Genomic DNA, 27,476 nt, shown 5'->3' on the forward strand with positions numbered 1-27,476 from the left:
AATTAAAGAAAAAATAAAGCAAAAATGACTGCCAGGATTCACCCCTGCAAGCTGTGAACCGGGTAAGAACGTGATGGGATCCCACGCAGACTTCTGGGCTCACAGTTCTGAAAGAAACAAAATCGGGGGCCTCGATTCAGGTGCCAGTTCCCACTAGGCCACCTCATACCACTGTAATTTTAAACATTCATTTACCTTTCATCTTCAGTCACTGTCAGTTCTCTCTTACCCTTGTCAATTTTGAATATCGAAATAAAATATAGCTTTATTATTCGTCGCCCTTTAATCGACTGTTCGATTAATCGATTCAGTTGCTCTCTAACATAAAATCTCAGAAAGGCCTACCGACTCTTTTAATGTTTACTTTTCTATAATGAAAACTTTCTTTTCCAGCGAATATTTTTCGTTATTTTGTATACAATAAACTTGAGTATTCTAGGAGATAGCAGTACTGCCTTATATAACAAATAGATGAGCAAGTAAGACACCTGGGCCGGCTTGCTGGAATCAGCGCCCCAGCCGACATTGGGTGAGAAAAAGCACTTCAAAGGGTGGGGCGCGCGAGCGTCTTGAGACGAGGTATGAGTCGCGCTCAGCTTCTGCGCTGGCTTTGACAGTGCTTTCCCTAGTCTCAGCTGAGACGCTGTTTCCAGCAAACCGGCATAGGCGTTAACTGTTGTTTTGTTCGCCCGACTTGTCCTAACTCAGAGCTCAACCGATCTAGTATTAAATATTGATAGTGCTTAAAGAAATTAATCAAATAGCAGAAAAGTTAATCCATAAATTGCTTAGCCCTATTCTTGCAACATCATAGGGTTCCTCAACCCTTTATCTAGCCTTAAGACCTGCTAATTACAATCTCACCATTTAAGTTAACCTGCGGCTCAGAAATATGTAGTTAAAAATGTACTAATATTTTCTCCATAATATTTACAAGTGATAAATCAAATCGCTGGCCTTTTTCAGCTCACCAGTGTCAAATGTACTACGAAATTAACAGTTCAATAAATAGCCTGTTATACGAGAGGAACATTACAGTTGAACAGAACATAACGCTTGAATCAATCAAGAATTTCAAATAAATCACGCACGTAAAAAAAGCTTGACGAGTAAAGAATATTACTGGCAAATACACTCACATAGCGCGTTGACATAAATTAAACTCCACTTCCAGCCAACAAACCGAATCTGGGCAAATAAGGGTTAACCAACGCTTGTGTGGTATTCAGCTTTAAGACATACTGGGAGGACTTAAAGGGATGCTAAACCGAAATCTGGATTCCCCAAAGCACACGGCAAAAGCGTGCAACGGGATGCTACAAACACCAAAACATAACTCATACAGCAATATCTCGAACGGATGACCGTATTTTTTCAAAAAAAAAAAAAAGAGGCGCATTTGGCAGGAATGTTGACGTCATGTTACTCCGAGAAGGAGAGGGAACGACCTCGCGTCTTCTCCGCCTCGCCGCCTTGAGGGAGAGAAGTGAGGAGAGGAGGAAACTAGGTATCTTGAAGGTCACGCGCCTCGTCGGCCTGGTTCAATCTCGACTTCTTTTTCTAAAAATACGGCCGTCCATTTGAGATATCGAGTTACTATACTTTGTTTCAGCTTAGGTCCGAGCGCGGCCTATATTATGAGCCGAAGGGCCGATCAAACAGCGAAAGAGGCACAGCGTCATGGCGTGCTCTCTGTAGTTGATAGGACCAGCCGGTATTCGCCGTCTCTCTCTGCGTGCTCCTCCGCCGGCTAGTCAGGCGCAGAGAGCACGCCGTGACGTTGGGCTTTTTACGCTGTTTGATTGGCCCTTCGGCTCATAATATCGGCCGCGCTCGGACCTAAGATGAAACGAAGTATAGTACTCTTGTAGGAATTGTAGCGTCCCGCCTACATCTTCAGCATTGTATTTTTTTTTTTTTTTTTGAAATCCAAATTTTGGTTCATTATCCCTTTAACTACAGCAAACATCTTGCGACACGAAGACACCCATATTTTAACAGGAAAACTGAAATAAAAATGACTTTGAGCATAAAAAATAACCAATCAGAACGTCTCTAACAGTCTATTAGAAAAAAAAAACAAAAAAAACAACACTTACAATTAGCGCTGTACAAGGCCTGCCGGGCCGATCTCTATGGGTTACAGGCTGGACTCGTCGGAGATTCCTGTCAAAGAGTTCGACGCAGTCCAAACTCATCGGATCATGACAAAGCGTACATTGTGTAGCAAGAACACATGTCCCCGATGGTCAAGAGGTCCTCTCTTTGTCACTCACATGGAAGGAAAAGCGGTCCGTCGCGTCTTCGGTCCGTCGAAGCTAGTAGTGACACGTATGCACACAACAAAGGAAGGTCACAGGTGTGTAGGGGCTGCCGAGAGTATATCCATGGTTTTGACGAGAGCCGCTAAATGAGCTGCGGCTAGAGTATCGGCACTCCGTTCGCTGACATTGTTGTGGGCGCAGCCATTCTGGTGCTTGTGAAGAGCAGGTGTAGCTGCTGATCGTCATGATTCAAAAGTGCGACTTCCTCAACATTAGGTTCGGTGTAAGGAAGCTCATGTAATATAGCTTTGTTTTGTCGCGAACTGTTTAAACATTTGTGGAGGACGAAAAAGCGTTTTCTGTGATTTCCGATAAAGCTTCAGATAACTGCCAACCATGATTTTAAGCCACAATACGGCCAAGTGTCGTTACTCTGAAGCGTAGCTTATTTAGTGGCACAAGTTTTGACAATCCGCATGTCCAAGATCGCTCTTGGCATTAAGACGGAATGCGCTGCTGGTGATCGGAGCTCTAAAACCATCGTTCTTGCCGTTTCCACTAGAGGTAGCGTGGATGGCGAATAAGTGTTCGTGTGATCCTTTGCTGGATAAAACACAGATTCCGCGAAAGTAGGAACCCAAAACAGAGGAGAAATTTTTTAGGCGTTCAAAATCAGTGTAAATGAGTATGACGGTTGCATCAGTGCCTCGTCACTCGTTTCATTAAATAAGGAATTCAGGTTCATTTGGGGTGAGGTATATATAAAGTGTGTATATAAGTTAGTATTTTTTTTTAATAAAATTCAGTTGCTTGTAGCGCTCCGAGTGTGCACGCCTACTTCTTTGTGCTCATTTTTTTTTTTTTTGCGCCTTTAAAGGGATTGTCCGGTCGAAACCGGAAGTACTTAAGTTCTTGCGCTCGTTACGTCGAGGGAGCGTTCATATAGACAAACGTCATTTTTATTTTGATATATGATCTCCCGTTATTAATTAAACCTTTCATGAGGATATGTGCGAAACTGCACTTCGAATTTCGCCAGTGTCAATGGCTGACATCCGTAGGTGCTCCGTGACGTCACAAAACGCAAAGGTTTGTCGGATGGTCGTGATAACAAGCGTTGGTCGATGGATGTCTTGTATTTTGTTTCGAATTATATATAGCCTCCTAGGCATACCCTACTGGAATACGGTTCTTTTAATGCAGTTCCCAAGCCCGTGCAAAAGAAGTAACGCTTTTTAGCAGGATATTACTCGCACACAGCCATGAGCTTCGAGCAAACGTATGCCGTTTCGCGCAAACACAACTGCGACGGACGCCGATCGAACTAGGGGCGCTTGCAAAGCAAAAGGTGCAGATTTCGCCTCTGAAGCGGTACACGCAGCGGCATCTGGGTACACATTTCGGCGGATCCATTGGATCGGTGATGAGGCTGCGGGTCATTGCCTCAGAGGCGATGTCCGCGGGTCGAAGGCAAACGGCGAACTGTTGAAATGCATGTCGCCACTTGACTTGGACGAGTTTGGTGAATCGTAGTCACGCTCCATTTTCACACGCGGGTCACACATATCGGGCTGCACGCGTGCTAAATACAACTTCTGGTATCATTTCGAGATGGCCTAGCCGTTGGTTTCGGTTTCGCTGCATAATCAAGGTCTGTTCGATTCGGCCGGGGAGTTCTGAACTATAGTCGATTACAAGTCTAGAAGGTAGCGGCAAATGCCCCTCAAAGGGAATCTTTGCATTTCGACGATAGATTCGCGGCATCAGGATGATTTTGCGTCGGGAGTCACTGGCGGCAGCGCGCGATCGGTATACCGGTCGCCTCCTAAGACGAAGGCCTGACGATGGCGTCTTGGCCAAAACAGTTATCGACCGTAACTTTGGCGTCACGTTGAAGCGAGAATCGGCAAAAATGACGATTCTCGGCGTTTTCCCCAGGCCCGTTAGTGGTCGTCCACAGATACCAGCGGACAAAGCATGCAGTATTATGCTCAGCTATGGGGACATGCGAGTGCCAACGCACTAAATCCCAAACCTCTGCAATGTATCGGAGTCGTCAGTATGCATCCAAGAGCAACTGAAGGCGGGAACTATCAAGAGGGCAATACCTTTCCCGTGTTTGTAAGTAAGAATATCAACACTGTGGATCCCCAGATAGCATCAAAAAGAAACAATTTACGTGAGCAAATATTTCAATACTCACCGCAGGGAGCCAAACCTACGCGAGGAGGTGCCTAAAACGCTTTCAGAATATCATAATCAAGCAAATTCCTACCCTCGGTTATGATCTCAATTCCGCGTCCACCACGTCCGCGGGTACGTTATTACCATAAATGAGAGGAAATGCAACCTCCGTATCAGCGTTATTGTTAAACATTGCAGACAATTGAGCAAGAGCTGCGAAAAATGGCACCGCAAGCAGAGACGGACGAGGAGTGTCGTCTGCTATCGCCGTCTGCTCTTGTCGTCTGTTTCTGCACGGAGCCGATCGAGCCGATGCAAGATTGTTGAGGAACTGGGCCTGAACTCGTTCAGAAACTGGGATAAATCGAACGCGCCAGTGCAGCGGTCGTGCAACTTCCGGTTGAATCGAATGCACCAGTTCCTGCACTGCTGAACTAGTTGAGCCAGTTCAGGCGAATCGAACAGACCTAAATTGATTGATCCGATTTGGGCGAGGAGTGGGTGGACGTACTTTAATATCGTTGGCATAGCATCATACCTCAGCTTACAAGTTTTCTGTCCGCTTAGAGCTCAGCTCGTAGCTTTCTTCTGTGAGACGATTGCTGCAGAAGCGGGATCTCGATCTTGACGGGAACCCAGTCCATACGCACGACGACGATCCACTTTGCTCGTCACTGCACGTCTCGCGGAAAAGTGCGGAACGTCATGTCTTGGCTCGCATGTGCTGCCCGGTGGTTGTGGCACCCAACCGCGTAACAAAAATCTCACCCAACCACGAAACAAGTCGAGCACAACAACAAAAACGAAGCACGCTGAAGCGTTCACTCGCAGGCAAACGAGGAAAGAAAAATGCTCGCTTTGTGTTTTGTGACGTCAGAGCTTCAATGTTGCCAACGAAAGCAGCGTTTATGCTAGAATGCGATTGGAGGAGTATAAATTCAATTACTCACGCAGAGGTGCATATAAAATTCAGATATTACACGTACGATGCGTCTCGAGGCAATAACAATGATATTCAATTGTTTTCTCGAATACAAAATTTGACCGGACAATCCCTTTAAGTATAAGATTTTGCACCTGACGTCACTTCCGGTAAGACTCGAAATGGAAACCAACATTGTCGTCTGCTATCAGTGTCTTGACGCCATGTTGCATGTTGGAGGCATTCTGCGTCTTATTGTGGCAGCGGTAGTTAGTACCTTAGTCAGAGAGCCGTATTTTTATAATCACATTTCGGAATATATTTTTCTCTAGTCGATCGCAAAGAGGTTCCTCATCTGACACGAAGTGTTGTCCATAAACCCGTAGTTGGGGTACGAAGATTGTTTGTCGGGATTATAGAGTCAACATATAATCTAGAGCGAAAGTCCCATGCATTTGGCCACAACGGAATTGCGAGGCATAGACGCGTCGACATAACGGCGGCCTATAGTTGGCGGTCCCGATGAACCCATTTTGGTTGCGACGCCTTAATATGCACAAAGAAACAGCGAAACATATATAATTTCTGTACCACGCTATTTTCTTTTTTAGTTTGCAGAAATTCACCTGAATCGCGCGTTGACAAAATTAAACAAAGTTTACAAGCGCTCGAGCAACTTCAACTTCTCGAGGCAAAGCTAACACGCCTAAACCAGCCTAGGGTGCGGAAACATGTAGGCACCCTAAACCAGCCTATATAAGCACGCTTCCAATAATAAGCTAAAGGTATTTTCAGAGTAACACTGACCATTATATGCCACTGTGTTCTTGCAATGTCGATGAGTATATTCTGCATAACCTTTATGTGCGCGTTTAGCGTGACATAAGAACAATGAAAAAGCGGGTTCAAAACTTCGATCCACCAAGTTCCTTCAGCGTGGCGCAAGGGTGCTCCGGCATACCTTAAGTTAAGCAAGCTTTATGTTATCAGCTCCACTCAATATCGGTGACCTAAAGTTTGGTCCCAAATCGTCGCTTCGCGTGTTATGGCTTATCTGTCGACACCTTTGTATGGTAAGGGGTACCAGTTACCCTAAAAATGGTGCAATGTCCATCGCGTCCGCACATTATCTCAGCCTGTCTTTCGCCCTGGTAGCCAACGAAATTAGGTGAGCTTTTGTCGGTGAGCTTTTGTCTGGTGAGCTTTTTTCCGGTTATCTAGTGAGCTCGTGCACAAATAGAAACTCAGTGCGACGTCAATTGCTTTTTTATAGAAACGCGGTTACTTAATCTTAATTCTTTTTTTTTTTTACTCGCCTTGCAATTTTTTTACATCTCTTTTTTTAGCATCTCTGATTGTTCTTCCCCACCATGGCAACCCCGTCGCTTTTGCTTTATGACATACCGCCCCCGACTACGTAATCTTTCAGGATTTTCATGATAAAATTGATACCTGAACGTTAAGCCGGGGTCACGCTGCTCATAAATCCTACGAAGGTCGGTCTGCGGACAGATTCGAACGCGAGTCACCGCGAGGTCCGTGTTTCGAATGCTGCACGGCAATGAGTTGAAGAAGAAACATGGCACGCGGCATTCAAAACACAGATCTCGCGGTGACTCGATCGTGTCTGTCAGACTGTCTTTGGTATGAGGTGTAAGCGGTGTGAGCCGGGTTTCAATTTAGAATTCCATGTCGGGCCTCTGGATCAAAAAGGAGCAAATCCCATTCCGTAGATCTCCTGATTTGTTTTGTATCCAAACGTTTGCTTAGTAGACTTTTTGTTTGCAAATTACCTAGATCGGTCGCACACATAATTCGGAGTGCACAGAATGTGTAATATGTGCGATAGGCTTAGGTGCCCTCGTAGGAGTATTTTGCACTTTTTTGGCCACCTCAGACACCACACATCAAGGCTGTGTTCCAAAATTTACTCGATCCGACTCCAGAGTAAAGGTTTCGTACCTTGGCGTTTCAAAACTTACTCGCGCTTACTCGATGACGTCAGAACTTGCGTTCCAGAAGCGGGTTGTTTACTCCGGAGTAATTACTCCCGCTACCCTCCTCGATCGGGGGGTAAAACCGGATCAAGTCGAGTAAATACGTCACGTGATCTGTTCGTCGTCTGCTTCCTCCGCCGACAGCCGTCAAAGCTCGTTTGCTCCGTTGGCTTTGGTGGCAGACGTTCGAAATAACAAGGAATGAGGAGCAGCCATTTATGTGCGGTTAATGCAATTTGCGGTTTACAACGCAGGAATTGATTGCACCGAAACCAGACCGTGTAGCTTCCCTCAGGAAGATATACTTGTTGTTATTATCAGAGTGCGAGCGTAAACAGGAGCTTCTCCGCATCCTCGTCCTCGGCGTTGGAGGGAACTCCGTATTCTTATGTTAAAAATGAAAATGTTCGAACGCAGTAGATATTGTGGAAGTTTTTTTGTATTTTTTTTTCTCCCCAGTGTGTGTGTAATGAGAGGATAACGCTTGTAAAGCTGTGAAGGCATCGAAGATTTTATGTATACGATCTATCAACAACCCCGCCACCGTCTCCCTTCTTAATAAATTATCTATAGCGGTTTCGAAGTGCTCTCCGTGATTTTATAATCCTATTCGCGGCAAAGCAATCGTAAGTTGCATATCACTGTTGAGAAAGCCCCATGCGCTCTACCGCTACACCGTCTGGAAGCAATAGGGAATTGTAGTAGACCGTTCCCGCCGCCCGCTGAGCACCCGGATAGCGCTCCGTAATCCGCCACAAGACCTTGAACTATGCAGAAAAGGCTGGCGGCGCGCATGCGCAGCTGCGGCGTTTTCTTCGGGGATACCGTAGCGGAGGAGAGAAACGATCTACTACAATTCCCTATTATCCGCAAAACGTAATCGGAGCTAATAGGGAGTTTTCGTAGATCGTTTCGCTGTCCCGCAACGCTCTCCGGGACCAGCTACGCTAGCCGGAACTCTACAGTCAAGGCCATCGGCGCGCCAGCGCAGTAGCGGCTGCTTCGTTGCGGAGGGCTTAGCGGAGGGGGAAACGCGGTCTACGAAAACTCCCTAATTACGATGAGTTGAGGCGGTTCATGGCACCGTCCGAGCGCGCCCGATGTTATGAGCCGAATGGCCAATCAAACAACGAAAGAGGCCCAACGTCATGGCGTGCTCTCTTCTGTTGATAGGACCAGCCGGTATTCGCAGCCTCTCTATCTGTGCTCCTTCCGCCGGCTTGTCCTATCAAGCGCAAAGAGCACGCCATAACGCTCCACTTTTTGCGCTGTTTGAGTGGCCCTTTGGCTCATAACATCGGCCGCGCTCGGACCGGAGCTGAAACAAAGTATAGACTTACAGCGATCGCGTAGATTAATCAAAACAAAAATGTTGATGTCGAACTAAAAGGAATTAGTAATTTTTATCTCAATATACAGCCCAAAAGGAGCGGGTGAAGCCATCTCAGAAAACACCGCGATGTCACTTTAAAAGCAAAACTTCGAAGCGGTTAACATTATCGTCTCATTCGAGTGGTTTCTGCATGGACCATGATCAAAAGAGATCGTCTGCTATTTTCCGCCATCGTTGCTATGTTTTCTTTTTGCCGTAGCTCAAGAGAAAGCCAATCCGCGTAGTAGCCAGGTGATTATCCCGGCCGTTCCAAAATCGACTCGCGGATCGTTTACTCGCGATGTCACGTGGTATTACCCGCTGACGTAGGAAACAGGTTACTCGGGTAAGTTTTGGAACATAGCCCAAGTGTACTCCGAATTTATCCATGGGATCATGGTAAGTTTATTTCTCTTCTGTTGGCAGGGGTGCAGAAAAAACTGAGGTTCTGCCTCTTGCCTTTCACTATGAGGGCTGATAAAGTCGGAAGTAGTAGTACGCGACGAAATGAAGCTCCTGACCTTGCCGCGTGAAGAAACTGCGCCAGTCAGCCTAGAGGGGAGCCAAGAGGCTTCTATTCAAACAGGGCTTGTGCCCGCGCCCTATTAAGCAAGCACATAGAAGACAAAGGTGTTGAGACAATTTAGGAGCCCCGTGTATTATAGCGAAAGCTAGAGCACGAGTTCATAGCACTGCAAGAGGATCTGGCTGCACGAGAGCTCATTCAGCGGGATCGCGTTGTTTCGCTTTTCCAGACTTCACTCTGCTTGACAATCGCTCGCTCGCTCGCTAAAAATGTGTGTTAAAGAAAAGAAAAAAAGGTTCTTAGTCCACGGTGAAAAACACATTTTTCTTCCACCGTGCTCCACGCCAGACTCGTCAAACCAAACAGGTCTCCAACAGAAAGGAGCGAAAACAGGGCGCGACATCTATCGGTTTTCTTTCCAACGAATTCCCGCGTCGACGAAGGAGCCACGCATGCACTGATCGCTCTAATCCCCACCTCCGTTATCGGCCCTTATGCTTCCCTTAGCCTTGCCGCCGTGCCCGGCCTTCCCCCCTCTTTCGGCCTCGACACCCCTCCCGGCCCTTTCGCAGTCGTCGGCCTAGCCCCCGCACTCGGAAGTTCCGGCTCGCTCGGCCCTAATCCACGCTCGGCCCTTCCGCAAGGGTCGGCCCAGGGGGGATGCTGCCTGCGCCGGAAAGTGGTTTTGTGTCCATCGGTAATCCCATCCGAAGGGGAAAATGCTAATCCTCCCTCCGTGGGTTCCACAACGCTGCTCCGAACTTCTGGGATAAGGTGCTTGTTTCCGGAAGGGTTATAAGCCCCACGGATTATCGCCGAGGAACAAAATAGCTGTTGGTTTGTCGGCGAGTGGTATTACAAAGGGTGGCATCACCCTAGCAAAGCGCACATGAAGGCTCCCTACCTTTCCCCGTAGAGGTTCGTCAAACGTGTTATCTCGTGGATCCTGCATTCTTCCAGTGTGTATACATGGCTTGCACGTGGCGTCAGTCCGCCCTCCTTTCTGAGGGTCAAAAGCGTCTAGTTAACGCAGTGGAAGATAAGCTCTCACACGCCTTTCCCCCATTGTGTCGCCCATGGCCCCCTTTGTGGAAAAATTAACGCAGAGGAGGGTACGCTCTCACGTGCCCTTTCCCCATTTTGTCTGGCCAAGTAATGTGGTGCAAGCCATGTATTCAGAGGTTGCTGTGGTTCCTGGAAGACACTGCCAACATCCGTGTCGTCGTTCAGGGCTACTGACCTTTCAGAACTGAGATGCGTTCCTTTTTATCTGCTTAGTTTCCAAGAGCTTTTGGGGAAACGGAAAAAGGGTTTTGTTGGCGGGGGAGTGTTTGAGAAGGCGCGTCCGTCCCGCGTCTGCGGGTTTTCTCAACGTGAGACTTGCTTCCCTTCGTCGTCACGCGGAGTAGAAGGCCACTAGGATGGGAAGTAAGCGGAAAGCTAAGGATAGACTACGCTACAGATTTCATGGATGAATCGTTGTTCTGGTTCCGCATGCCAATTGTTAATCCGTGCATAAACGTGGAGCTGCCAGAGGGATTTGTGCCTTATGAAAGTATCTATGGGCTGGTCCTCCAAGACGAGAGCTAGCTGAGTGACTTAGAATCAGAGTTTCTTTTTTACCGCCAATATGCTGTAACTAGCACCGTTGATCCAGTGTTATTTTGGAAACTTCATTTACCTGACTGTCCACTACTGACCCAAGCCCCGCTGGACATTTTGGGATTTCCTGTGTCCAGCGCAAATGTGGAGCGTGCGTTTTCAAAATTGCGGGTTGTGAACCACAAGGAACGTGCTGCCATGACGGATGCAAGCCTCTCGAAGTATGCTTGCATCTACTATAATAACCAAGTGTGAGAAATAGATGCTTCCTCGAGAAGTGTATGAAATATGTGAATAAAATTGGAACTCTCTGTCTGTGATCAATCGCATTTTTTTCCACCTATAAGCACCGATTTTAGCCTCGTCGTGAGACGTTCCACCGAAATACACCGGTGTTTCGAAAATAAATAAACACCGAAAAACATCCGCCGATTTTTCTCACAAATAAACACCGGAAAGTACACACCCTAATCATAACCTCAAAGTGGGAGAGGCTGTATTGGTGCACGAACACAACGCGCAAACATTGTTCTGAAAAACTGGGATCATTATTGAATGTATTCGATGTAAGGATAAAATTGTACAAGCTTGTAAAGAAAAGATTCTAAAGAATCTGTTATTATTAAACACGTATCGTGTTAATACCCACTAAGAATATCCACTTCAAGCCTCCCAGCGTGTTAAAAAATAAATAAGAAAGAAGACGACGAGATGAGCGTTTGCGAAGCATATTGCGATAGATTGAACGTTGTTTTAGGTTTGATATATTGAATACGTTGCTGAGTTTTCAGTGTGGACACCTACCCACGAAATAACAATGCATTGGCTAAATTTATGATCTACGGGGGATACACATAACGCCGATTATTGCTGAATAAATTCCTGCAGTCTAATCATGCACGCAACACAACTGATGACCGTCGACTGCGGCAGACCATATCTAGGCGCTCGATCGATCGCGACAAATTTACACTGCCTTTCATAAAGATTTTATCACGCAGAATATACTACCTGTGAAGGACTCTATTTATCCACTTAATTTTCGCACCGTTGCAGTACACACGCACCGTTGCAGTACACACGTAGGCACGTTGTCTCTCGAGGTATCAGTCCAGACTTAGCCACGACAAATCAACCGATGGATTTGTCATGGATTTGCCCTCGATGCCATGCACTGGAAGTTCGAGATCGAGCGCAGACAGATACGTATGTATAGTCTGCGCTCGATCAACGCGCTAAATCAATGCACTGTACGTCTGTTGTCATCACACTAAGATCGAGCGCAGACCCAAGTTGGAGACGAACGCTGCGTCGACATTTAGACTGAGAGTCATGCCCAATCAGAAAGTTGAAATACGCTGGAAGTCGGGCTCGTGCCCAATTTTTGAGTTGGCGCCATCTGGGAGTGATAACGTGAAGGCTGTTCACAGGCTTTGATTTTTCTAGGTGGTACTGACTAAGCTTGGGTTTACAAGGGTACAGTTGGCATTTTAAAAGTGCATTGGACTTGGCGGGATTTCGGATCCAGCTGGTTAAAAGTTCTCTTTAGTGTTTCAGTTCTTAAATTCCTGCGGTTTATTACAGTCCCGCGTTTTGTCGACCACTCTAAAGTCTTTTCCTTGTAGGGACCAAGTGTAGGTCCTACACATTTATTTACACTATTTACACTTTGCAATATCTAACGGTATGAGCGATATGTTCGGAGGCGTTGCTTTGGTACCCCACCGAGATCGTCGGCCGTGCTGCACGCTCTGTCCAGTGTCGCGCGCTCCCCGACCTTGCGCTCCTCTTCTTCCCTTCTTGGCGCTCGGCGCCCTACAATACTCTCCCTCCCCTCTCTCTCTCCTGCGTTACTAGCATGACCGTAGGATAACGGTAAACACCACGTCACTTGGCGAGTCGGAGCTTGGAGAGAATCGCCTGTGTTTGTTTGGTTGCGGCGAATAATGGTTTTCGTGCGTGACGGAGAGTTTGATAGTCTTGATCCAAGCTGGCCGCAGTCTCTGCGGCTGTTTTCAGAATAAGCAGAGCTGGGTCTGTTGGATTCTTGAGGTGCTTGTGTGCATTGGAGGTGTTCTGTATGGTTCTGATCAGGTCGAGGGAACCGGTGTGAGGTGAGGCAGGTGAGATCCGTGGTTGGTCGAGCGGGAATGGTGGAAGTCTGAATGGCATGGTTTGGATTACCAAGCGGTTCCTGATGAGCGGGTTTTAGGCGGTCAATGGAAACGGTTTCTTGGCGTCCATTGCAGTCAATTGTAAAAGTCTTGGCTTCTCTTGTAAGTACCTTATGCGGGCCGGTGTATGGTTGTTGAAGCGATCTTTTAGAGCCGTCCCTGCGTAGAAATACGTGGCTGCACGTGTCAAGGTCGTTAGATACGTATACTGGAGCTCGTGCTTGCTTACGGGGTGATGTGGGTCGGAGATTTCGCATTATCGTTCGCAGCTGATTGACATATGCCATAGGATCAGGAGCGGGCTCTTCCATACCAGATGTGAAAAATTCTCCGGGTAGGCGAAGGGTAGAGCCAAATACCAACTCGGCTGGACTGTAGCCGAGGTCTCGTTTCAAAGCAGTCCGAAGTCCGAGGAGGACGATCGGTAAGCTTGTGTTCCAGCTATTTGGGTTGGATTGTGCCATCAGCGCTACTTTCAATGAGCGATGAAAACGTTCGACGAGACCATTTGCGGAAGGGTGGTAGGCGGTCGTTCGTATTCGTTTTGTTCCCAAGAGTGATAGAAGTTGTCGGAAGAGCGCGGATTCAAATTGACGTCCCCGGTCCGTTGTGAGAGTAGATGGGATGCCGAATCGGGACCCCCATCCTTGAACGAAAGTGCGTGCTACGGTGTCTGCTTGGATATCTTGAATGGGAAATGCCTCTGGCCAGCGGGTGAACCGATCTATGCATGTAAGAAGATACCGATAACCCTCAGATGGTGGCAGGGGTCCCACTATATCGATGTGGACGTGGTCGAAGCGCTTTTTCGTGGTTGGAAATGCCTGTAGCGGCGCAGAAGTGTGACGTTGGACCTTTGATTTTTGGCAATGAATGCAGGTTCGAGTCCAGCTTCGGACATCTTTATTGATTCCGGGCCAGAGGAAGCGTTCAGTTATTAGGTGTTGAGTGGCACGAATACCGGGATGAGATAAACCGTGTACGGAGTCAAAAACTTGCCTGCGAAAGTTAGCAGGTATGAATGGTCTTGGTGTTTCGGTCGAGACGTCGCAGACTACTCCTGTGGTGGATGAAGATAAAGTAATCTCCTCGAAGGCAAGCCGACCAGGAAATTCGCGTAGATGTTTAAGCTCTTGGTCCTGTTGCTGGGCAACGCTTATTCCATCATAGTCGACAGCAGGAGGGAAACCCAGTCCGCAGGAAATTGGAGTGCTCCGTGACAAAGCGTCAGCAACAGGGTTGTTGATGCCTTTGACATGGCGGATGTCGGTTGTATATTCGGCAATATAAGCCAAGTGCCGTGTCTCGCGAGGTGAGTGAGCGTCTGTGCCATTTTGCAGAGCATACGTGAGGGGCTTGTGGTCTGTTAGAACGAAGAACTCTGTTCCTTGGAGAAAATTTCGAAAATGGCGGATTGCAGTGTATATTGCTAGGAGCTCGCTCCCGAAAGTGCTGTAGCGTTGTTCCGCCGACGTCAGTTGTCTTGAAAAGAAAGCAATTGGCTTCCAGACAGTGCCGATTAGTTGTTGCAAGACGGCTCCTGCGGCGACGTCGGAGGCGTCTACCATGATGTTAGTTGGAGCGTTGTGCTGGGGATGTGACAGAAGCGTCGCATTTGCGAGTTCGAGCTTCGCTCGGCTAAAAGCTTGTTCGGCGATCGGTGTCCACTGCACAGGAGACGAGGGTGTCTTGGTGCCTTTCAGCAGAGAAGTGAGGGGCAACAGAATCGCAGCGCTCTGGGGAACAAATCGCCGATAGAAGTTCACCAGTCCGAGGAACTCACGAAGGTGGCGGATGGTTGTGGGTGTTGGGAAATTGGTTATCGCCAGCACTTTTGTTGGAAGGGGCCGTACGCCGTACTGATCCACTGGACAGAGCGTGCAGCACGGCCGACGATCACGTCCGGGTCACCAAATATGTAGGGACCAAGTGTAGGTCCTACACATTTATTTACACTATTTACACTTTGCAATATCTAACGGTATGAGCGATATGTTCGGAGGCGTTGCTTTGGTACCCCATCGAGATCGTCGGCCGTGCTGCACGCTCTGACCAGTGTCGCGCGCTCCCCGACCTTGCGCTGCTCTTCTTCCCTTCTTGGCGCTCGGCGCCCTACATCCTGTTCGCTGCCATCTTTGTTTGCCGTAAAGTTGAATGAGTTCTGGGCATGCGCTGTAGCTCTCTTAACCAGAGTAGCAGGCAGTGTTTATTCATTCCCAGTGCTCCCCTACTGCGCAGGCGCGGAACCCCCGCCGGCTCCACGGCTTCCGTGACGATGCATCTGCGTTGCTGTGCCTTTCGTTGTGTTTTATTTCTAAGGCGCGTCCGCTTTGACCTTGAGCGCCCCCGCCTGCTTCCGTGACGAAGCATCTGCATTGCTCTGTTCTTGGCCAATGGGAATTTAGGTGACGTTTCGCTCAGCCCATGGGAACTTAGGTGCCGTTTTTCGCCGATACAGACAACGCCGGCTTCACTCTATGTGACAGCTAATGCTTTCGCACTAAAATAGCCGCCAGAAAGGTGTATGTTTCTTCCTATCCCCCTTTTTCCCTTTCATTATATTAATCGAGGTTTGTTCGACCACGATGCTAGAAACACATTCCGACGATGTCACTCGATCCTACAGAGCGTCCTAAAAATTTCGGCACGCCTGGCGATATTTTTTAACATGGCACTTCTTCCCCATTATATTAGCAAGGAGATTTTCTCCGTCAAAGGTCGGCTCACCTCATCGGCATCATCAATAAAGTGAGCGGAAAAGGTCTATAACCCAATGCTTCCCAATCTCTGCTACCCTGCGACTCATCAAACGTATAAAATACCGCCCCCCCCCCCCCCCACCCCCCTCCACCGAATTTTTGCGAGGCCCATAGCTTTTACATTACAGTGCATGAAGAATTGTGCTCAAAACGAATGGTGAAATTTTGTGTGGAAGGTATTATGGACCTTTGCAAAAACCGCCTTTTGCGCGCTGCCATTTTGGCCTGCTGGATTGTGGAATTCCTTCTGATCATGCGTTGTTGCTCTGTTGTGTGCTACATCGGACGCTGCGCATGCATCCACAGCTCAATAAATCACTATTTTTTTCACCCGGGTAATAAGCCACGCAAAGGTCTATTGGATAGGAGATCAGACCGCGGCGCACCAAGCGGCTAACTTTAGAACTACACGGATGGAGACAACAAATAACAATGACTGAGCGCTCGGCTGAGGTAACCGAACACCGCGTCAGCGTTAGGCTGGAGTTCGTGCTCTCAGGTCACCTGAGGGGGAGGAGGGGCCCTATTGTTACCACTCCGACCTGCATGAACAATGCAGCACGCACGGTACATATGCCCAGGTCAGCACAAAATTCGAAGTGGGTCAAGCTCGAATTCTCTGACGACTGCTTTCGGGAGAGATCCGGCACTAACAATAAACGTCGCTTCGTTTATTGTTAGTATTTTTACGTTAACTCGTGAACATGCCCAGACGGCCTGTGCGGATGTACACAGGCCTTGTGTTGGGTAAACATCGAGGTGTGGGGACCTCAAACGGGTCAGAGCGTCCTCGTCATATTGGCGAGGAGATCACTCGGCTAGGCTATCGCACAAACGAAGAAAAAGAAAACGCATGCTACAAAGAATGCCTATTCCTAATGGATAAAATTAGATTGTTTGTAAGAACAAGCTCATGTCAGCATTTTTCAAAACGAGGGTGGAGTTTGCTTGACATTGATCCGCTACGTGGGCCTTTTGTCTCGACACTTGACAAAAACGCGGGCGAGAAATTCGGCGACCGTGATTGGTCGAGCCCGCGCTTGAGCTTCGCGCCGGCCAATCACGGCGGTCGAATTCCTCGCCGACATTTTGCCAAAGTGTTCTAGATTATAGCCCCTGATCTTCAAATTCATCGACGCCACAAAAAAGAATATGCAACTTCGCTTTTTTTTTAGCTCGCGATACGTTTTGGTACTTAACGGTGAATCTGTCGGGACGATTGGGGTCGTAACCTGCAGTTTGGAAACACTGGTATATGACCTCTGGACATGTGGCATGCTTATGTTATTTTAGTTATAGAGTGAACAAAAGAGCATTTGATGTATTGTACGTTGAAGCCGCGGTAACACAGCTATTGCATCTTACAAAAGACAGCGTGCAGGCACTTTCCGTGGTATGTTCCCTCCTTGTTTATGATGGTCCCGCCACATGGGTCACACAAACATATTGCTGCAGACATGTTCGGAGCATACATGCGCATGAAGAAAACAGGCTTCGACCATGCTTCAGGCCTGTCCGCGGGTAATTCTCTCACTATGTCTGAAGCGCACAACATTTTAATGATGTATGAGCCGTGAAACTGCGGCTCGAGAAAATCTGAGCGTTCTAGAGAAGTCAGCCAGTGATTAGATTCTTCACGTCGTGTTTGGCAGCGGCGTACCGACTGTTCTTTACAATACCGTGGGTTCTTGTTTTACCAAATTAATCTGATGGGAAAGTTACGAACCATCGCTACACTACTCTTAGTTTGAGATAAACTGCGAGACATATTCTTTTTTTTTTAATCCTGTATAAAGAATGCGACTCGTGGCACATATATAACAATATGAGATTCCAGCTTTGTATATATTTGGAGATATAAATCTAAATTGCTAGTGCGGTAGCAGTCGCCTTTCTAGTCTCGCAAGAAAGAAATGCTTAATGAAATGGAATCGAGTAAATAAAACAAAATATACCGAGTGCATCCTCACAAGCGCCAAAGTGCCAGACTTTAGCAAAGATATTGCGCATCAAACGACCAACCCGCGGTGAAGCCGAACTGCGGAGCTTGTTTAACACTTTATGGTCAAATATTTCACATCAAAACCGATGAAACAGAAGCGAAGCCAACCTCCGGACTAAACGCTATAGTCGCGCGAACACTGATGACGCTACTGCCAAGGTGTGAAGAAGCGTTCGACCAGCGAAAAACGCTAATTTTTAAAAACTGAAAAAAAAAAATAGCAATGATGATACTACGGTTCTCATTCCTTCGGTTACGCAAAATGCTGCTCAAGCAACATCGGTTACAAAGAGTGAGTTCGATCGAATTACAGCTGATGAGCTTGAATGTTTCCGCCCCGAGTGATTCTTTTCATAAGCTGGTCTTCCAGTCACATATTGTAACTGTTGAAGATTATGTACTTTTATCGTTAATTTGATTATATTCGCCTTCTTCACGAAGTCCACAATATACCACCGTGATTTCAATGCAATCCACACATTTCCGCGAACTTCTTCAACACGTGAGTTTGTGGATGAAGACCGTCCTGGCAAACATTTTTTGACCTGTTGGTGCAATCACACCTCCTCGGTCTCTCATCGATGACATGCACTACGGCGTAAAGTTCCGTCGAGTAAATTGTTGTTTTTTTACTAGGTTTGTTCTCGCAGTTCTGTTTGAAAGTAATCGAATTACAGCAACTTCATTTTTTATTGGTTTATCTCGTGTCGATGTTTTGACAATACTGGAACTGCTTTACAATGTTTTATTTTTTTAAGAAATTGAAAAAAAAGCTGGATTGCAAAATGTTTTATATAGGAGGATACCTTAAACTCATCTACTAAATAATTAACCATGGGACAAAACACGGAGAGCACATTTTTCGTGAAATGTGATGTTCGTGTTTTGTCCTTCTATGTGGAATTCTTTCGTAAGTTTTTACGCATACCAACGCAATCACCTCAAAAGAGTTTAAACACACGTGCGGCGTTAGGTGATTTCACATAGATGGCAACACCTGCATTATGTGTTTCTTTACGGAAATGACGCCCATGCCGTAATTACCTTATACTTTGGACTGTAGTCCACACCCGGTGCATAGTTGGCACGCCATGCCTAGCCTTCACCCGGTGCTTAATCAACAATAAAGCTTTTCATACACGGCACACCTCGACAAATATCTGCTTTGTCAGCTCACAAAGAAGCTGATCTTATATATAAAGCATCATTAACATACTCTTTCATTAAAAGAAAAATCGGTAAGCTCTCGTCATTTTGAATGATTTTGAAAAACCCTATCGTGTTTAGTCTGTACTGCAGATAGTCTGCAGAGCCTAAAATTTCAACTTTTAAACATGTATATTCCGCTGACCATAGCCTGGAAAATGCTGTATTTGAGAGACGAACACCTATGACCCGTGTCGCGTTTGCTGCCGGAATGAACGCAGGACTTCCAGCTAGGGGCCTAGACCAAGACGTGTCCCCTTTATCGCCACACCCACATATATACACACATGTCAGGTCACATAACGACAGCCGAGCGCGGCAACCCTACGGCTAGTCATCGCTAAGCAGACAGCGACGCGCGTCTTGAGCTATACCGCAGGAGCGATAACTATTCCGGTTCCGAGCCATGTGCATGTTTCTTCGCACAGTGTGTTGTAGAATGGGGCGAAGGAAGCCAGTTCTTAAAACGTAGTATTTGTTTTAGAGCGCAGCTCTTAGGCACCCGTTACCGGATTGAGCGGCGTCGGCGTCGGCGTCGGCGTCGGCGTGATCACGCGGTGCATTATGGGGTGTTTTCCGCTAAAGTAAGCGGGAAAATTTCCCCGCTAACGCCGCTTTCATGGTCGCATCTTCTGAGCACTTCATAAGTTTCTAGACGGGGATGTATGAGCAGACGGACGAAGGCAAAAACCAATGTTATTAAAACAGCTCACATGGGAAACTGCCCTAAAGCCGGCTTTGGAAAAGAGCCTCCGATTCGTACTCGAGCACCGATCTAATGGCGATCACAACGCCTTTTTTTCGCGCAGCGGTCACTTTGGGAACTGCACGGCTGAACGTATTTCTTCCGGTCGAGTCGCGCAAGGGCTTGTGGCGCCATCTCGCACTAGTCAGGGCATCGCATTCGATAGCGGTTGCTGTTACTATTCAATTTTGACTTCATCAGCCATTTTGGCGCCGAAACGTATACAGTGGAAAGGGTTTCAGGGCTGCCAAGCCCCATCTCCCAAACGGACGCACCGGAATTAATCACGGAAGTTATGTCGCACCACAGGCCGGGACGCGCTATCTGAGGCCACAGGTGAGACATGGCTGTATAAAAACAATTCTAATTGTGCCGCAGAACCCTGTAAACTAAAATTATATGCATACAACACGCTCTAGTCATTTTGTACTAATCTCCAATAACTTTTCCTACAAAAGAGCTTTTTCTGTTTGTTTTTACGCAAAAACATGCTTTTCAAAAACTCATGGGGACCAAAGTAAAGAAAAAAGGTTGAGTCGCAATGTTGGCACGATCGAGCCTGGGGTTGTCGGTACTGGAACATTCAGTGACACTAGCAGTAGCCATATAAAACCACTTTCGTGTTCTAACTTGTCGCTAAAGGGTGGCGTTCCTATCGTATTTAACTCGGTCACGGTGGATGCTGGTGGTCCTGGTTTTAAGGGCGAGTTTCCCAACTGAGTACTTTAGTAACGTTGCGACTGTCTGAAGAAGGAGATTAACGTCTCTTTCCTGTCTTCTTCTCGTGTCCACTTGGGGGCGCGTCAGTAGAAGGGAGAAAAACGTGCCGTTGCTGCCTTTTTTCTCTTTTTTGTAGAGTGTATTTCATAGAAAAGACTAAAGAGGTTTACTTACAATTCCCTGTAATGTCGAATTAGAGCGCAGCTCATGAGGAGGAGGAGGGGAGGGTACGGAGAAGATGGTATACCTTTGTCGTGACCTGCACGAGCGACCGGGACGTCATGCGTGATGTCATTATGGGAAACGTCCCATGATGCAACAGGCGAATCACGAGTGACCCGAGCGTTGCATCATGGGACGTTTCCCTTAATGCAACGCGCGGGACCCCCGTGACGTCACATGTGACATCATTGTGGGAAGTCACATAATTCAACGCGCGGGTCCCGAGTGAGACCCGCGCGTTGCATCATGTAAGGTTTCTTATAATGCAACGCGCGGGACCCTCGTGAACAAACGAAACGACTCCTGACGTCACGTGTGACGCCATTATGGGAAACGTCCCATAATGCAGCGCGCTGGTCACGAGTGGGACCAGTGCGTTGCATTATGGGACGTTTCCTCATAATGCACCGTGCGGTTACGCCGACTGCGACGGCGACGCCGCTCAAGCCCGAACTGGGCGCCTAATAGCTGCGCTCTGAAAGAAGGAGATGCAAAAGAGAACTCATCACAAAAAATAGCTTCGCTTACATCTCTAGAATCGATTAAAGGGATTGTCCGGTAAAATTGTGTCTTTTAGAAAACTATTATATTATGTGTTATCACTTTTAATGTTATTATCCGCACGATATTCGAATTTTTAATCCTCCGCCGCACAAGTAATTCAATTTTAAACTGCCCAGCTGCTCAGATTGCACCCTCCAAGTACACATCGTTTTCGTTGGCAACAGCAGGAGCTCTGACGTACGCAAAGATGCGACACCTCTCGACTGCTGTCTCAGTAAAATAACTTATTTCTAAGAAAGACCAGATCTACGGTATTGAGAGAAGCTCAATTCTTTGACAATGATCTTTGTACGCACCATCAACCAGGTTGATCAAAACCGGGAATAAGATAACCCCCGCGACTCCGACGTTACCATGCCTGATGCGACATCACGACACGACCAGCCATGCATACTTGCGAAATTTGGCGTGAAGTTTCGTATAAATGTTTATGAATGCTTTTACGAATATTGGCCCGTGTTTTAATGAAATAAATGTCAGATCTGGCTATATCAGGCCCTATCTATGTGACCAGCACAATAACTTAGTAACTTCCGTAAATCACCGGACAATCCCTTTCAAGAATATAGTTTAACAAGCACATTAGATACTTCTTATATCGTGAAATCGCTGTGAAAACAGATTGCAAACTCTTCAGAGCTCACCCTGCAATTTAGACTATTTCATAGGAAAATGCTTCCGCTAACAAAAAAATAAAAAAAATAACACATCGCGAACAGTGAAAAAAGCCTGGTCGCTGAATACCAATTCGGCTTGGCTACAGAATCAACAAAACGCTTCATTATCGATCTCGTTTTCACTCGCAGGGCGAAGCAGTCTTCTTGTGCTGTCACTTTTTTCTTTGAAATTTTTGTTTCATTTAAGGTTTGTTGAGTGGGAAATCACTTTCAGCTTCACTCCCGTACGACCGAGTAGATACAGAGAAACTGACTATTTTTTTTTTTTTGTCATAGCAATATGCCGCAAAGGATTCTATTACCTGGTCTTTTCAGTTATACTTTTGCCGGGCGCCCCAAAACAGTTGTCGCTTTTCGTCCGGTGAATTTTTCACAAGAAAACGAAACGCAGGAAAATGAAGCTTTATTAAATGAACAGTCGACGCAGAGCTCAAAACGTCCGCAACTACGGACCAGCAGCACGCCGGAAAATATGTCAAGTTTTATTGCGTGCCCAAAAAGGGCTGCCGCTTCTTAGACAATGATAAAACGGAAAGCGATCAAAATAAAAACGTGTCCGGGCATTTCCAAGAAGTGGTCAATGACATCGCACATGAAAGCGGCGACTGACAGTGACCCTTCTCCATTAGCCGGACCACTGTACCATGTCAGATCACTGCGCGGCTTGCACTGATGTAACGTACGCTGCCATTGATATTTATTGTTTAGGTTAACAATAAAAAAAACAGTGTGCAGTCGTTGTTTTGTAGGTAATAGAGTTGGTTGTTTTCTTGTATAATTGTATTGGATTTTGTGTGTGCAGGGCCACCGGACCTAGTCAAGCTTCCAACTGGAAGCTTTCTTGTCCGTTGGCCTCGGCCACGGTGGCCTCGGCACAAAAATGTTCTAATGCCCGAGTCCCACTAGAGTGACAAACAGAAACAAACGAAAGCGACAAGCTACAAACAGATGCAGTATGTCGAATGGTATACCTTTGGCGGGCGTTTAGTCATTCGGTGCTCGTGAAGTAAGCTCGAGTGATTGCAAGCCTGCCAAAGATTATCTCGCGTACACGATACTCGCGTTTGAGCATAGCCTTCCTTATTCTACAAAGCCTGTCAATTCGGGAAAGAATCTGGTTTAAGGGAATTATCGCTGCAGTTTGTTTCTGATTGTCGCTCTAGTGGGACTCGGCATAAGAAGGTTCGAGGTTCGACTTCCTAAAGACCTTTTCACTTCGAGTTCGATTGCAGCAGACACTAGGATCAGAAGGAGCCAATCAAGCAGTTTCAAAAGTGCCTGGTCATGGCGCTCATCATCTTTGCGGGTTCGCTATTACCGGGTAAAATGAAGCTCACGTTATGCACCGCCGAATAATCTTTTCTCGGCAGTAACAAGTCGGAATGACCACCAGCATGGTGACATGACGTCATGTGCTAAACATTTATAAAAAGAAAAAAAAAAAACTATGGAGAGTGCGTTACACTTTGTCGCTAATTATGACAACAAACTTCCAGCACACGTAGTGGCTACTCAAAGTCGGAAAGCTTATTTGCATTCCTCGTTTCAGATATTTCGATCAGCGGTACCTAAAGTTGTCAACTCCTGTTTCATTTTTTTTTTTTATTAATAGGTATTGAAATCATTTTGTCGACGCGTGCATTTTGAGCGTGCTTTCTTGTGTTGTGTAACTTCCACTTCCACATGGGCCCAGTGTAGGACTGATAGCATTTTAAATAAATGTATATTTAAATGATAAATAAATAAATAAAGAGCGAAGCTGATATGAATGGTTGCAATGGCGTCGATTGCTGCAACGGTGCTACACGGCCAGAAACTGAGCGAGAGGAGGAAACGAGAGCGCGCGCGGATGTCAGAACAATCTCTTCTCGAAATGACTGTTTGACATACGCAAAGCAAGCTACTTTTGACTCCATTGCACTGTCCGGACGCGTTCGAGTGCGAACGCCAAACGCCGGACGCCGGCGTTCCGCGTTCTCACGCTTTCCACGGGTGCAGCGCAGACAAAGGCTTTAGGTCTACCCACTAATCCGTCCAATCAGAGCTCGGCATTCTGACGTCCCACGTCGTTCTCATCCCCATCTTTCTTTGTTTCTCGGCGCGCAGATTTGTATTTCTTTTTCCAATCAGTCAAATAATTAACAATATTACAAACTCCGAAAGAAAAAGAAAAAAAGAAAGAGCTGAGAATACAAAGGTCTGTGTCAATTTAGTGTTGAAAAGCAGCCATGGTGCAAAAAACTTCCGTGTCATTAATTTTCATAATGAATTGCACTAAGTGAACGGCGCTCTACTTTAAATAACGCGAGTAAAAAACGATTCTGGTTAAACTTGAACACCTTTAAATACTAGGGATTATTAGGCCTTCAGAAAAAGCGAAGGAGACGGCAAACATTTTTTTTTTCTAGACTGAGTGTAAAGTACTGAATAGGATAGCTTGTTTCTATTACTACTCAATTGTTTCCCAATCGAGTTCTGCTGAGCCCGCGTTGGCGGTTTAGAGCCCCTTGTCGCGGCACACCACTACTAAAATGTCACAGACATTTGTTTCTCTATTAATAAAATGGTATTTCACCCGAATACCAATTATTAGCTTTTAACTGAATAATGACTTACCTTTAGTGAATGCATCATCTGGTTAATGGGTCGGACGTTAATGATAACTATTTTTATGTACTATGAATTTACAAAATGAGACATTTCGGGCCAGTATTGCTAAGATTTGCACTGCCATGGCGAAGGAAAAACACCGAGATAAAAGAAAGCCAGATGCCGCTTCATCAACCAGGTTTATTAAGCCGGGTTCAGGAGCCTTAGATTAGTAACAGACCTTGGGAACAAGACGGAAAGATATATACGCAACTTTCTACTAACGACAATTTTCAACGTGCTATTACTGTAAAGCTAATTAAAAAAAAATTGATATGCATTTTAGTGGCCAAGAAATATTTGATCGAAGTATATAACACAGTGGTTCTCAACCATTGATGTTTCGCGGAACCATTGTGGATCGCCGAAGATGGTGGGGAACCCCGTTCGTTGTGAGGGGAAGGGAAAGGTATAGATTAATTATGATGATGATATAAAAAATCGATGTAAGTGCTAGACTTCTGTCATTGACATACACGCGAGAAAACGCACTGGAATGTTAGAGAGTTTCTTCTCAATCTAGAAAAATACAAATTTTATTGCCGGGCTTGACTAATAAGCAGGGCTTCGCGGACCCCAAAAGGTCCGCGAACCCCGATTTGAGAACCACTGATATAACAAATAGACAAAAATACAGTGGTGTGTTCACCTGCTTAGTCCGGGCAGTAGAAGCATGGAAAACGGAATACAATGAACATAAAGAAAATCATTTATCTGCAGGGAGATAACCAGCAAGTGGTCTCATAGCTTTTAGACGAGTCCTTTTTATTTCTTTTTCTAGTACAAAAGTTGCGGTAGCGGTTCTGCACCTTAAAAAAAAACAATAAAAAAAGAAAAACGGCATCCCGGAGAAGTTACACATACCAGATATTGTCGCCGATTGCAGATGGAAGACGAATGTAGAACCTAAGATAAAATGTGTTCAAGTGAATATAATTTACATCGTGCTTTGTGGTCGGCACATATAAAGTATAACTAGTTTTGTTTTCCTATTTACTTACATAGTTTCTGAAGGACTGTTCACTCTTGCATTGACCGCCGTTTAGTCGGTCAAGAAATGTTCCGAGTTAAAACTCACGATGGCAACCGAGAATAAGCTGTAATTTTCTAGACGAGAAGGGAACAAGTCGAGCTCTGGCCTTCTGCGTGGCAGCCGCGTGCGTCGCCAAATCCGGCACGTACGCGGCAAAATCAAACTCCTGATGTGGTATTTAACAGCTCCGTGCACGCTGCCAATTAAGCGCATTTATTATTTCTACCACCACAATCAAAATTGATTGAGATATGCACCCTGACTCTGCGGAGCCGACTACACTGTACCAATGGTTAAATTAAAAAAAAAAAATAAAGTTTGAATGTACAATTTTCCGTTCACAATAGGCGCCACTGTGCTTACGTGAGCCGCATCGGTACCTCCGTGTCAAAACGCCGGCTAACTGATCCCCAGGTGGCGGTTTCGAATCCCGACCGAAGTGCCCGCATTCTGACGAAAGCTTACAGCGGAGACGGCGTCGTGTAACCAAGCTTTCAGTTGCACGTCAAAACATCCTCATGTGGAAGAAACTAATCTCCACTGTTCTTCGTTGGTTCGTCATATAATACCTCCAATTTTTATTTGTGCGACGTAGACAACCCCAAGAATACCCATTAATCCACACACTATTCGCGCACTTGTTCGCACGCGCACCTCGACAAAAAGTCTAAAACGCAAGTAGAGATATACACATTATCTTTGGTCGCTTGGAAGCATTATAGAGATGCCAGTTCCCCAAATGGATATTCCCCTAAGAAGCATGGTGTAATACGGTGCAAAACACAACTGACACAAACATAAAAGCAATCTTTGATGCACGACCACAGGTCGATACATTGCTCATTCAGACTTTAATGGGCAGGGGTGGGTATTAAATCAAGGTCCCTGGGCTCTGGAGCTAGAGCTTTCGCTCCACAAGCTCCGAGCTGCGCTGCGTTCACACACTAAGCCACCGACCGCCCTAATTACAAACTCACCTAACTCTCTACGTTAATTACCAAGCTATTATGTTCCCCCCAAGAAACTAAAGGCGCGCAAATACCGGTTCGACTAAAATACCACTGTCATTCATAACGTTCCCATTAGAAGAAAAATTACTATCGCTTTTCGTTAGAATGGTAAAGCTATACGGACGACACTGCACAATTCGACTCACAGTGGTATTCACAGATCTAAGCCAAAAACGAATCTCCCGCCTAGTGAGTGAGTCATCACCTCTGAGACGAGAAAATGCACGCGATGGAGGCGGAAACTGCGTCCCCCGAACGAATTCCCAAAGAAAAATGACTCGGAGTACAACGGTCACGACATGCCGGATAATGAACCTGTCGTCGCCCAATTTGACCCGAAACAAGCGATTAGAGCACGCTCTGGTTGTTTCCGGTCTCCACGATGGAAATGAATATACAAACACACGAAGAAATAAAAATATACCAAAATCGCCCGAGCAAGTCTCGGGAGGGGGTAGGAACTCACTTTGACTTGCCCACGGCGCTGTCACCGAGGCATATCACCTTCACGCGCAGGTGACCCTCGGCGTCGGCGCTCGAGTAGTCGGTGCCGGCGAAATCGTCGTCCGACGCCGCTTTCTCTCCTGCCATTTTTGCCGACGTGAACGGTTGGCACGCGAGACCTACACGAAGGGTTCCTCCAAGCAAAAACCAAACACCTCACACGTGAATGACAACACAGAAACTAAGAGGGAGAAAGGGAGGGAAAACTCGGGATGCAGCGAACCGAGCTTATAAACAGCGAGAAAGAAAAACATAAAGTAAAAAGGGGCGTCGAGGTGGCCACGTCAGGCGATCGAAAACTCTACAAACGGTTGCGATGGGCGACCGCGTGTTGGGAGTTGGGT

This window comes from Ixodes scapularis, unplaced genomic scaffold (assembly GCF_016920785.2).
Source record: "Ixodes scapularis isolate PalLabHiFi unplaced genomic scaffold, ASM1692078v2 PGA_scaffold4__175_contigs__length_147842914, whole genome shotgun sequence".
In the NCBI taxonomy this organism is placed as follows: Eukaryota; Metazoa; Arthropoda; class Arachnida; order Ixodida; family Ixodidae; genus Ixodes; species Ixodes scapularis.